A 13,679-nucleotide genomic window follows, 5' to 3' on the forward strand; every position below is an offset into this window, starting at 1 on the left:
CCCTAGACGACGGACTCTGTGCTCCTTCCTACCTGACTTGCCCCTCGCTCATTACACGCGGGTTCGATTCCTGGGTCAGGAAGACCACCCCCACCCCCCACCCCCACTGGAGGAGGAAATGGCCAACCACTCCAGTATTCTTGTCCGAAAAATCCCATGTACAGCCGGGCAGGATACAGCTCTGCTCGCAAAGAAAGTGAAGTCGCTCAGTCGTGTCCAACTCTTTGCGACCCCATGGACTGTAGCCTGCTAGGTTCCTCTGTCCATGGGATTCTCCAGGCAAGAGTACTGGTGTGGGTTGCCACGTCTATCTCCAGAGTATAAGGAAAAAAGTGTCTAAATTGCTTCTGTGCATAGCTTTGGTAGGCACTTTTCAGTCTCAAGTTTTCTTTCCACGTTCAAAAGCTACCAAAGGCTACTAGTTTTCAGGCACTGGGGGTGTAATGAAAATAACCCTCCAGAAACTTGGCCAGTGAAGAAGAAAAGTGAAGGTGCCGTGGGGAATGCGGTGATGGCAGGATGGTTGGGTGGTCTGGGAGCACCCGAGAAAGGCGCCTATGCAGGTTTCAAGGTGTCAGGGAAGGCTGGGGACAAAAAAATCATAAGGCGCTGGCGGAGCAGAAAGGGCTGAGGAGGGAAAAGGCTACAGTTAGAGAGAGATGGGATTGATGACTGAAAAAAAAGATGTACAACTTGAGAGTTGCAAGTTAAGTTTTATTGGGGGTAAAATGAGGACTGCAGCGCCAGAGGCAGCATCTCAGATAGCTCTGAGAGCCTGCTCCAAAGCGGCAGTGGGGGAAAGTCAATATATGAGGTTTAGGTAAAAGGGGAGTTCAGTAACACAAAGCACTCATTTTACAAAAGGTTTTTTGTTAGTCATGAGGGTCTGATGTCACCATGAAGGGACTTAGTGCTTCTTTGGATATGAGGAGATGCAAGGATTCAGATCATAAAATCTGTTCCTAAAATCAATTCAGTTCAGTTCAGTCGCTCAGTCATGTCTCACTCTTTGCGACCCCATGTACTGCAGCATGCCAGGCCTCCCTGTCCATCACCAACTCCTAGAACTTAATCATGTTCCCATCTCCTCCCGCCTTCAATCTTTCCCAGCATCTGGGTCTTTTCCAATGAGTCAGTTCTTTGCATCGGGTAGCCAAAGTATTGGAGTTTAAACTTCAGCATCAGTCCTTCCAGTGAATATTCAGGACTGATTTTCTTTAGGATGGACTGCTTGGATCTCCTTGCAGTCCAAGGGACTCTCAAGAGTCTTCTCCAACACCACAGTTCAGAAGCATCAGTTCTTCGGCACTCAGTTTTCTTTATAGTTCAACTCTCACATCCATACATGACTACTGGAAAAACCATAGCTTTGACTAGATGGACCTTTGTTGGCAAAGTAATATCTCTGCTTTTTAATATGCTGTCTAGCTTGGTCATAGCTTTTCTTCCAAGGAGCAAGCGTCTTTTAATTTCATGGCTGCAGTCACCATCTGCAGTGATTTGGAGTCCAAAATAATGAAGTCAGCCACTGTTTCCACTGTTGCCCCATCTATTTGCCATGAAGTGATGGGACCGGATGCCATGATCTTAGTTTTCTGAATGTTGAGTTTTAAGCCAACTTTTTCACTCTCCTCTTTCCCTTTCATGAAGAGACTCTTTAGTTCTTCTTTGCTTTCTGCCATAAGGGTGGTGTCATCCGCATATCTGAAGTTATTGATATTTCTCCCAGCTATCTTGATTCCAGCTTGTGCCTCATCCAGTCCAGCATTTCTTATGAGTTACTCTGTATAGAAGTTCAATAAGCAGGGTGACAATATACAGCCTTGACGTACTCCTTTCCTGATTTGGAACCAGTCTGTTGTTCCATGTCCAGTTCTAACTGTTGCTTCCTAACCTGCATACAGATTTCTCAGGAAGGCAGGTAAGGTGGTCTGATATTCCCATCTCTTGAAGAACTTTCCACAGTTTGTCATGATCCACACAGTCAAAGGCTTTGGCATAGTCAAGAAAGCAGAAATAGATGTTTTTCTGAAACTCTCTCACTTTTCCAATGATCCAACGGATGTTGGCAATTTGATCTCTGGTTCCTCTGCCTTTTCTAAATCCAGCCTGAACATCTCGAAGTTCATGGTTCACACACTGTTGAAGCCTGTCATGGAGAATTTTGAGCATACTTTACTAGCATGTGAGATGAGTGCAATTTGGTAGTTTGAGCATTCTTTGGCATTGCCTTTCTTTGGCACTGGAATGAAAACTGACCTTTTCCAGTCCTGTGACCACTGCTGAGTTTTCCAGATTTGATGGCATATTGACTGCAGCACTTTCACAATATCATCTTTTAGGATTTGAAATAGCTCAACTGGAATTCCATCATCTACACTAGCTTTGTTCATCGTGATGCTTCCTAAGGCCCACTTAACTTTGCGTTCCAGGATGTCTGGCTCTAGGTGAGTGATCACACCATCATGATTATCCAGGTCATGAAGGTTTTTTTTAATTAATTTATTTATTTTAATTGGGAGCTAATTACTTTACAATATTGTAGAAGATTTTTTGCCATACACTGACATGAATCAGCCCTGGGTGCACATGTGTTCCTCATCCTGAACCCCCCTCCCATCTCCCTCCCCATCCCGTCCCTCAGGGTCATTCCAGTGCACCAGCGCTGAGCACCCTGTCTCATGCATTGAACCCGGACTGGCGATCTTTTTCACATATGGTAATATACATGTTTCAATGCTATTCTCTCAAATCATCCCACCCTCTCCTTCTCCCACAGAGTCCAAAAGTCTGTTATTTATGTCTGTGTCTCTTTTGCTGTCTTGCATATAGGGTCATTGTTACCATCTTTCTAAATTCCATATATATATATATATATATATATATATATGCATTAATATACTGTAATGGTGTTTTTCTTTATGACTTACTTCACTCTGTATAATAGGCTCCAGTTTCATCCACCTCATTAGAACTGATTCAAATGCATTCTTTTTAATAGCTGAGTAATATTCCATTGTGTATATGTACCACAGCTTTCTTATCCATTCATCTGCTGATGGACATCTAGGTTGCTTCCATGCCCTAGCTATTGTAAACAGTGCTGCAATGAACACTGGGGTACCTGTGTCTCTTTCAATTCTGGTTTCCTCAGTGTGTATGCACAGCAGTGGGATTGCTGGGTCGTATGGGAGTTCTATTCCCAGTTTTTTAAGGAATCTCCACACTGTTCTCCATAGTGGCTGTACTTGTTTGCATTCCCACCAACAATGTAAGAGGGTTCCCTTTTCTCCACACCCTCTCCAGCATTTATTGTTTCTAGACTTTTTGATAGCAGCCATTGTGACCCATGTGAGATGGTACCTCATTGTGGTTTTGATTTGCATTTCTCTGATAATGAGTGATGTTGAGCATCTTTTCATGTGTTTGTTAGCTATCTGCATGTTTTCTTTGGGGAAATGTCTGTTTAGTTCTTTGGCCAATTTTTTGATTGGGTCCTTTATTTTTCTGGAATTGAGCTGCATGAGTTGCTTCTGTTTTTGAGATTAATTTTTCATCAGTTGCTTCATGAAGATCTTTTTTGTATAATTCTAATGTGTATTCTTGCCACCTCTTCCTAAAACTCCTAAAATCATCCAGCTATCTGGAGCACAGAGTGCCTCACTCCACCCTAAATTCCCTCAGGGGTTATTGAAGGTCAACAGCTATAGCAGAATGGGGTTCAATCTCCATAGAGACAGATGGCAAATGCCTTTGTTGTTCAGTCGTTGGCCATGCTCTTGGTAAGTGCCAATTTGTAATTTCTGTGGCCCCCTTGTGGTCATAAATCTGACCATACTTTGGGGGGCACTTCATGACCGTTTTGTCCCACATTGCTGGGAAGGCTTGTTCCCAGTTCTGAAAAGGTTTTTGTTGATAAGGCACTCAATGTGCTATTACTGGACTAGGTCTTAATAGTCAAAGATCTCTGGACACCTGTCTTCTAGTTATGGTCCACGAAAGTATTCCCTTTTGTTGCATCTTCCCATATCTAGAGTTACACTATTACAATCATTGATCATATATCGGACTATGCATTTGATCAACTCCTTCAAGTCTAGTCATCATTTTCACTGGGGCTCAGTCATACACTTGGTAATAAAAGAAATGATAATCTTGTGAAACAAGCAAAATGCAAATGGTATAGTTAGTAACATTAGTGGAATTAAAAGTCAATATTTTAGCCATGAGCCTCCCACACCAAATCAGTTTTTTTTTTTTTTTTTAAAGATCATCAAGACTAGGGAATGGATCACTTAAAGCAGAAATCTGATTTTTCATGTGGTTCATCAAAGGTGTTACATTAAAGGATTTATCAGGTATGAAAATATAGCATTCACTTTGAATTATAGCACAGAAATCTCCTGAGGTGCTGTAAGGTGTCAAGGGCCTTGCAGTTGTGTAGCACTGCCTTTCTCATCATAGAGATCTCAGAATTCAATAGACTAACAGCCCAGTTACTATCATTTAAAGCTTTTGAAAGTTGTTAAGGCTTCGATATGGCCTAGTATATTCTCTGACCCCATGGAAGGCATGCATGCACACAATCACACGCGCGCACGCGTGCGTGTGCACGCATGGTCATACCAGTAGAACACAGATCCTTGACCCACTGGGATCATACCAGTGGCAGATAGGTTGGGGTTACCTCTAATTTGTTAACATGTATGAACTTAAATTCATGGGAATACCAGGCTACACCTTCATATCCATCCCTGTAGATGTGAAGGCCATAAATTAGTGCCACAAATCCACTGAGTTCCATACCAATCACTCTTTCTAAGGGTAATAATAGATATAGTTCATTAAAGCACCCAGACTTGTCTCATAATTTCCAGGTTGATCATTTTTACTGTGATTTAACCCTTCCCAACATAGAGGCGCTTTTAAACTTAAATGACCATAGCCTGGTGTTAACCATGTTATGGTGTTAACCACCCCATAATTGTGGGAGTTTTCCTTTTAATAGATGAGTGGTTAATTTTTTTTTTTATTGAGACTTAGCTCTTCATTCCGATTGAGTTTGAACGACCCTAAGAGAAAACGTAAATCTATGGCCAGCATCCGAGCAGGTATTATTAATTGGCCAGGGGAGAGAATCCCATCTAGTAATATCATGAATAGATAGAACAGGACTGGACATTCATCTAAAATGAATTTCCTAGGGGATATCAAATCAGAGCCCGAGAGAACAGAAATCCACCAAAGTAACCCAGAAATACTAGACACGGGTAATTGGCCCCAACGCAACAATTGGATTGAGTTTTAAACTAGCATAGGATCATGTCCATGATAGAAAACTTTTGATTGATAGGCATAGGTCCAAGGAATCAAGAAAACGTTATATATGATAATACAAGTCAGATCAGCATCTTGGACAAGCTGCCTACTTCTGATGTCATCTTCTCGTCCTAGTATAGTGTAGTTTCCTCTGTTAGCATTGTTTTAAGGTGAGCTTGAGTTCAGCAGGCCTCTCTATAGACCAGTCCAGCTTAGGGCCTTTGGAAGTGGGTTTTAACCCGAGTCAATTTCCCTTCCATTTCACTGGGCATGAGCTCGTTAAGAGTACCTGATGGAAAGGTCCTTCCATCCAGATTGGACAGAGTTCCTTAAATTATGTCTTCTTCCAGTCTTGGTTGCAGGTCACGTGTGAGGCATGTGATCTTCATCCAAAGACAGATTACTGAACAACCCTAGAAACAACCCTAGAGTGTCCTTTAATAATTCAATTAAATTTTACATTAATATACTCTAACAGCCAAGAATTATCCAGGAAATGAGTCTTAGTAGATACAGACCTCCATTAACAAACTGGAATTTAACATTCATTGAAACATCTTTTTCTCTCTAAAATCACCATCATTTTTACCAAATATAACCAAATTAAGATTTGTTTGTCATATAGGTCTGATCTCAATAAGCTTGGATTGATGATTTATATAACCATAATCGATCATAGACTTTTTTGCCTTGTTGAGACTTTTATAGAGTGTCAAACTGAACTTTTAAAATAAAACCTTTCAGGGCTAGGAAAGTCATGCCAAAGTCTTATCACAGGTTTTGCCTAACAGATCTAAGTGAATTCCTCCCTTCTCAAGGTCTCAAAAATTCCTTGAGATTTCTGTACCTGTTATTGAGATAACCTTCCTAACTTATCTGATAAAGTTACTGGAAACTAAGAGTGTCCTATCTCTGGAGCGTTCAGATAGAGAGAAAAGATAAATGCTTCAATTTGTTTATAAAATATAATTTTACCAAATTACTCTCATAATTAGTTTGAGGGAAAGGTTTTTTTTTTTTTTTTTCTTACACCTGAAACACAGATTCAAATCAGTAAATTTTCAGATAGAAACCATAAAAGTTATAAGCATATTCACCAGTTCATTCAGTCCTTTTGTTAACCTTTGTGAAGTCATCAGGTTTTCCATTAGAATCCTTACCCAGATCAGAAATTGGTATTTATTCAAAAGTCCTTTTCATAAATCTTGAAGAGGAAGCATTTTTGTGAAACTTGGTTAGAGCTATGACAATATTTTGAGATAGTAACTAGCATTATGCCTGATAACATTTTACCCAAACATGTGAGTTTGGGACTCCATACTGTTTCTAGGATATCTATATTAGTAACATTTACCATACAATATAACCCGAGACTTATTACTCACTTGACAATACTTCCCATGTAATTCTGTATACAAAATGAACCTAATTAGTATAATATCTCTCTTTGGGGTGTTTCAGGGGCCCTTTGAAGCATCCCCAAATTAGCTAGAAAACTTCTTCATTAGAATGATTTAAGAAGGTTTGTCAACAAATATCAAAAATGTTTAGAACACTCAGTCAGATAAGACTACAGGTCATTGTGAAACAATAGCTATTCAGTTAGCCAAAGTAACAATAAAGGATTTCAGAACAGATCATTTAAGAGATAAAGAAATTTAAATCTATTATCAAAGGCAGTTCAGTATCTGAAGAAAAGATGTCCTCTTAACAGAGAGGAAAGCTAAATTCAAGTTTTTACACCAGCTTACTTTATTTAAAAGGTAAACTTAATTTATTTTACACTTAGTCCTAAACATGTACAGAACTTTTTCCTCATGGTTCACTTTTCACAAACCTATCACTTTCTGTACCTATTACTGTGTTCTTCCATCCTAAAAAGTCACCTGTAAGTGAGGCTGGCTTCCTTTTCCTTTCACAAAATGCAATTCCATTCCTCATACCTTCTTTACCAAAAACACACTTCCTACTTTCCTTAAGCAACCGATAACTGACTTTTATATTAGCATTTTATAGATTGGTGAGCATAAATATCAATGACAATTTCTAAAAACTTGCTTTCTTAGGGAGAACATTTGAGGATGGCACCAAACATCATATATTTTTAATCCCAAATCTCCTGAGTTTCTCTGTAACAGGAAATTAGTGTTTAGCAGTAAATGTTTCAAAATCTTATTTTATTTGGAAATGACTTAGCTATTCAATAGATTTTCAACACTTAGTTAGCACAACCCTTAGAAATTCAAGTTATCACAATCTGGAGAGACTATTGTAGACACACAATTTAGACACATAATTCCTAAAAAGCATAATTATTTTTAATAGAGTCTATCTAAAGGCTCATATCTCGTTTATATTTTTAGAAATTTCATCATTCGAGGTAATTTCCTTGCTGACAAACTTGTAAAAGATATAATAATATTTAACTTACATTAAAATTAGGTATAATGAAAATATTCTGTTTAATTACTCTTAGACATGTCTATATTAGTTATATCAACAAACATTAATATCAGGTATTTAATACCGAATATTTCCCAGTTCACATGAACCTGAAATTCATTTAGGTTAATTTCTCTTGTATTTAGAATTATTTGATTTGTAAGTGTGTATATTTTTAAGGCCAATTAGATTAGAGTTCATTTACAAGCTGATCTCAGCAATCAGCAATATTATCCAAAAAAATAAAAACACACACAGAGACATACACATATCCAAATAGACCCAAGAGATCCTATAGCTTTGTTTTCCAAACTTAGTCATGAATAAAAAATCACTGGAATAAGATTTTTAAAGATTTTGTCCCCCGCCCCTTTTTTTTCCTTTTGGTCTCAGGCATTAGAGATGGTCTAGATAAGTGATCCAGAGAGTTCTGGTCTAAAGGTATCAGTTCGGTTCAGTCACTCAGTCATGTCCGACTCTTTGCGACCCCATGAATCGCAGCACACCAGGCCTCCCTGTCCATCACCAACTCCCGGAGTTTACTCAAACTCATGCCTGTCGAGTTGGTGATGCCATCCAGCCATCTCATCCTCTGTCGTCCCCTTCTCCCCCCAAGCCCTCCCAGCATCAGGGTCTTTGCCAATGAGTCAACTCTTCGCATGCGGTGGTCAAAGTATTGGAGTTTCAGCTTCAGCATCAGTCCTTCCAATGAACACCCAGGACTGATCTCCTTCAGGATTGACTGGGTGGATCTCCTTGCAGTCCAGGGGACTCTCAAGAGTCTTCTCCAACACCACAGTTCAAAAGCATCAATTTTTCGGTGCTCAGCTTTCTTCACAGTCCAACTCTCACATCCATACATGACCACTGGAAAAACCATAGCCTTGACCATACGGACCTTTGTTGGCAAAGTAATGTCTCTGCTTTTTAATATGCTATCTAGATTGGTCATAACTTTCCTTCCAAGGAGTAAGCGTCTTCTAATTTCATGGCTTCAGTCACCATCTGCAGTGATTTTGGAGCCCCCAAAAATAAAGTCTGACACTGTTTCCACTATCTCCCCATCTATTTCACATGAGGTGATGGGACCAGACGCCAAAATCTTAGTTTTCTGAATGTTGAGTTTTAAGCCAACTTTTTCATTCTCCTCTTTCACTTTCATCGAGAGGTTTCTTAGTTCCTCTTCACTTTCTGCCATAAGGGTGGTGTCATCTGCATATCTGAGGTTATTGATATTTCTCCTGGCTATCTTGATTCCAGCTTGTGCTTCCTCCAGCCCAGCATTTCTCATGATGTACTCTGCATATAAGTTAAATACGCAGGGTGACAATATACAGCCTTGCCATACTCCTTTTCCTATTTGGAACCAGTCTGTTGTTCCATGTCCAGTTATAACTGTTGCTTCCTGAGCTGCACACAGGTTTCTCAAGAGGCAGGTCAGATGGTCTAGTATTCCCATCTCCTTCAGAATTTTCCACAGTTTATCGTGATCCACACAGTCAAAGGCTTTGGCGTAGTCAATAAAGCAGAAATAGATGTTTTTCTTGAACTCTCTCGCTTTTTCGATGATCCAGTGGATATTGGCAATTTGATCTCTGGTTCTTCTGCCTTTTCTAAAACCAGCTTGAACATCTGGAAGTTCTCGGTTCAAGTATTGCTGAAGCCTGGCTTGGAGAATTTTAAGCATTACTTTACTAGCGTGTGAGATGAGTGCAATTGTGTGGTAGTTTGAGCATTCTTTGGGATTGCCTTTCTTTGGGAATGGAATGAAAACAGACCTTTTCCAGTCCTGTGGCCACTGCTGAGTTTTCCAAATTTGCTGGCATATTGACTGCAGCACTTTCGCAGCATCATCTTTCAGGATTTGAAATAGCTCAACTGGAATTCCATCACATCCACTAACTTTGTTAGTAGTGATGCTTTCTAAGGCCCACTTGACTGCATATTCCAGGATGTCTGGCTCTAGGTGAGTGATCACATCTTTGTGATTATCTGGGTCGTGAAGATCTTTTTTGTACAGTTCTTCTGTGTATTCTTGCCACCTCTTCTTAATATCTTCTGCTTCTGTTAGGTCCATACCATTTCTGTCCTTTATTGAGCCCATTTTTGCATGAAATGTTCCCTTGGTATCTCTAATTTTCTTGAAGAGATCTCTAGTCTTTCCCATTCTGTTGTTTTCCTCTATTTCTTTGTATTGATCGCTGAGGAAGACTTTCTTATTTCTCCTGGCTATTCTTTGGAACTCTGCATTCAAATGGGAATGTCTTTCCCCTTCTCCTTTGCTTTTTGCTTCTCTTCTTTTCACAGCTATTTGTAAGGCCTCCTTAGACAGCCATTTTGCTTTTTTGCATTTCTTTTCCATGGGGATGGTCTTGATCCCTGTCTCCTATATGTCACAAACCTCTGCCCATAGTTCATCAGGCTCTCTGTCTATCAGATCTAGTCCCTTAAATCTATTTCTCATTTCCACTGTATAGTCATAAGGGATTTGATTTAGGTCATACCTGAATGATCTAGTGGTTATCCCTACTCTCTTCAGTTTAAGTCTGAATTTGGCAATAAGGAGTTCATGATCTGAGCCACAGTCAGCTCCAGGTCTTATTTTTGCTGACTGTATAGAGCTTCTCCATCTTTGGCTGCAAAGAATATAATCAATCTGATTTCAGTGTTGGCCATCTGGTGATGTCCATGTGTAGAGTCTTCTCTTGTGTTGTTGGAAGAGGGTGTTTGCTATGACCAGTGCGTTCTCTTGGCAAAACTCTATTAGCCTTTGCCCTGCTTCATTCCGTACTCCAAGGCCAAATTTGCCTGTTACTCCAGGTGTTTCTTGACTTCCTACTTTTGCCTTCCAGTCCCCTATGATGAAAAGGACATCTTTTTGGGTGTTAGTTCTAAAAGGTCTTGTAGGTCTTCATAGAACCGTTCATCTTCGGCTTCTTCCGCGTTACTGGTTGGGGCATAGGCTTGGATTACTTGATATTGAATGGTTTGCCTTGGAAACAAACAGAGATCATTCTGTCATTTTTGAAATTGCATCCAAGTACTGCATTTTGGACTCTTTTGTTGACCATGATGGCTACTCCATTTCTTCTAAGGAATTCCTGCCCACAGTGTAGATATAATGGTCATCTGAGTTAAATTCACCCATTCCAGTCCATTTTAGTTCACTGGTTCCTAGAATGTTGACATTCACTCTTGCTTTGACAAACTCCTGTTTGACAACTTCCAATTTGCCTTGATTCATGGACCTAACATTCCAGGTTCCTATGCAATATTGCTCTTTACAGCATCGGACCTTGCTTCTATCACCAGTCCCATCTACAAATGGCCATTGTTTTTGCTCTGGCTCCGTCCCTTCATTCTTTCTGGAGTTATTTCTCCACTGATCTCCAGTAGCATATTGGGCACCGACCGACCTGGGGATTTCCTCTTTCAGTATCCTATCATTTTGCCTTCTCATACTGTTCATGAGGTTCTCAAGGCGAGAATACTGAAGTGGTTTGCCATTCCCTTCTTCGGTGGACCACATTCTGTCAGACCTCTCCACCATGACCTGACCATCTTGGGTGGCCCCACACAGCATGGCTTAATTTCATTGAGTTCGACAAGACTGTGGTCCTGTGATCAAGTTGGCTAGTTTTCTGTGATTATGGTTTTAGTGTGTCTGCCCTCTGATGCCCTCTCACAAAACCTACCATCTTACTTGGGTTTCTCTTACCTTGGACGTGGGGTATCTCTTCACGGCTGCTCCTTACCTTGAACGAGGGGTATCTTCTCATGCCCGCCCATTCTGACCTTGAACTTGGAGTAGCTCCTCTCAGCCTTCCTGCGCCTGCGCAGCAGCTGCTCCTTGGAGGTGGAGTAGTTCCTCTTGGGCAGGGCCTCTGACCTCCGGCATGGGGAAGGTATAGGAGGACTTATTTCCTCAAGGCAAGAATTCTTAAAGAGATAGTTTTTTTTTTTTCTTCAAGCTTCCTCTGGAGTCTAAGGATTATTGTGACCACAATGTCAAAAATTATATTTTTCTGTGACCATGGTTTTATAGCCAAATTTAAACCAGTTAGCACTCACCTTGGCCCTGATAACAAGGGCAGATTGTTCCCAGCAGGGATTGTCCCCCTGGGGAAGTAGAGGTCTTGGTTTGATCAGCCCCAGGCTGTTGATTACAGGAGGAATTCTTGGACATAAGGGAACTTCAACCCATTTTCCTATCATATGTCAATAAAGATCTAATATTTTTAGGCCATTTTTCTTGTCATTGGATCATAGCTATAGATTGACCAGTCCAAAAAAAAAAAAAAAAAAAAAATTTTTTTTCCCCAAGGGGTTCCCAGGTGGAGTGTGGAACCTTAGAGTGAACAATCCCCATATTAAATCGAGCAGTTTGTACCAGATGTCTGTGAGCTCAAACCAAACCAACAAAACCAAACCGAATCAGAACTTCACCAGCCAGGAGTCACACTCTGAATGAAACAAAAGGCAAAGAGATGCCCAGAAATCAAAAGCCAAGTAACAAGAGTGGCCCCAAAAGACGGTAAAGTGATGCCCAGAAAGCCAAATGGCATAAATGCCAAACGTGACTTCCCAGTTCCACTAGACCTGTGACCTGGCAAAGTCAGAGCTAGCAGCCTTTTTTAGTTCTGATATAGTTTTGAGCAATTTCTTCCTGGTTTCCAGCAAGGAAATTACTCTATCATTTCCTGTTTTAGAAGCTTCTAGATGACAGTCAAAGTAAGCATGACTGGCCTTTTCTAATTGTGCGTGCAAAAATATCAATTTTGGAATATCAAAAGCACTCCAATTTGGCCATTTTAGGTTGAGATCTCTTTTAGTATAATTTCTCCAATTAATTAGGTACTTTCAAGAATGAGCTCCATACATATTGTACATGAATCTGGCTGGAGTGTTAGTCAGAGTCTGGCTTTCTGACACCCCTTTGTTTCTGTTTTTGAGAGATTCTGTTTCCCATTTTAAGCCAAATTTGTCAGGGATAAAAATCACCAGTGAACTTGTGTAGTGTGCCTATGTGCAACTTGTGAGCTTAACTCCTCCAGGAGTCACCCCAGGGTCATTTCAGCTCATCTTATGTGCCTCAGATTCTGCTTCCGGCAATCTAAGACCACCATGGCTGCTCAGGTGGTTGAAAGGTCAGTTATTATATGCGACCCTTGAACGAGCAAGTATTTTAATTAATGAATAGGTTTCCCTATGGGACCACTGCATAGTATGAGGACTAGGCCTCCACCACTCCTGTAAATTGCTCAGTCACCTGAGAAAACCGAAATCTGCTGGGAGGAGTCTTGTCCCTTTCCTTCAGAGCAAAGCTCTCATATGTTTTCCTCACTTTTATCCTGACAAATTCTATAATGGCAGTCAAATTGCGGAAAAGTGTCAGATCAGTTTCTTAACCACTTGGCCAAGACCCCTACAGCAGAGTCCCCTAAAACAGAGCGACCTCAGCATCTTTCAGCCAAGCCCCAGGTATTCCTTGATTTTTTTTCCCAAACCCCCCTACCCAGTTCCTTTCCACTGCGTGGGCAATTCTCCTGGCATCTTTCAGTCAGCCCCCCATGCAGTATCTTTTGACTGGGTAGGAATTTCTCAGTATCTTTCAACCAAGCCCCACTCAGTGTCTAGACCAGGAGTGGGTATGCCCCAGATGTTTCACCTGCCCTTCCCTCCCCCCCCCCCCCCCCAGTATCATTCCTCCTGGGAGGGGGCAGGCAACCTGCTCCACTGCCAAATAAAACTCAGAATCTCAACCAATACGGGAGATTCAAGACCAGGAGAGATATACCCAAATTTGTCTGCACTCCCAGAGGAGGTGAATGGGCGCAAGGGGCCACTGCTGGTACCAAAGCTCCAGTTCCTCATGGAGTCCAGTTGAAGGAAGGAAGTCCACTCTGGGTCCCTTCATG

Source organism: Muntiacus reevesi, chromosome 9, assembly GCF_963930625.1.
Source record: "Muntiacus reevesi chromosome 9, mMunRee1.1, whole genome shotgun sequence".
Classification (NCBI taxonomy): domain Eukaryota; kingdom Metazoa; phylum Chordata; class Mammalia; order Artiodactyla; family Cervidae; genus Muntiacus; species Muntiacus reevesi.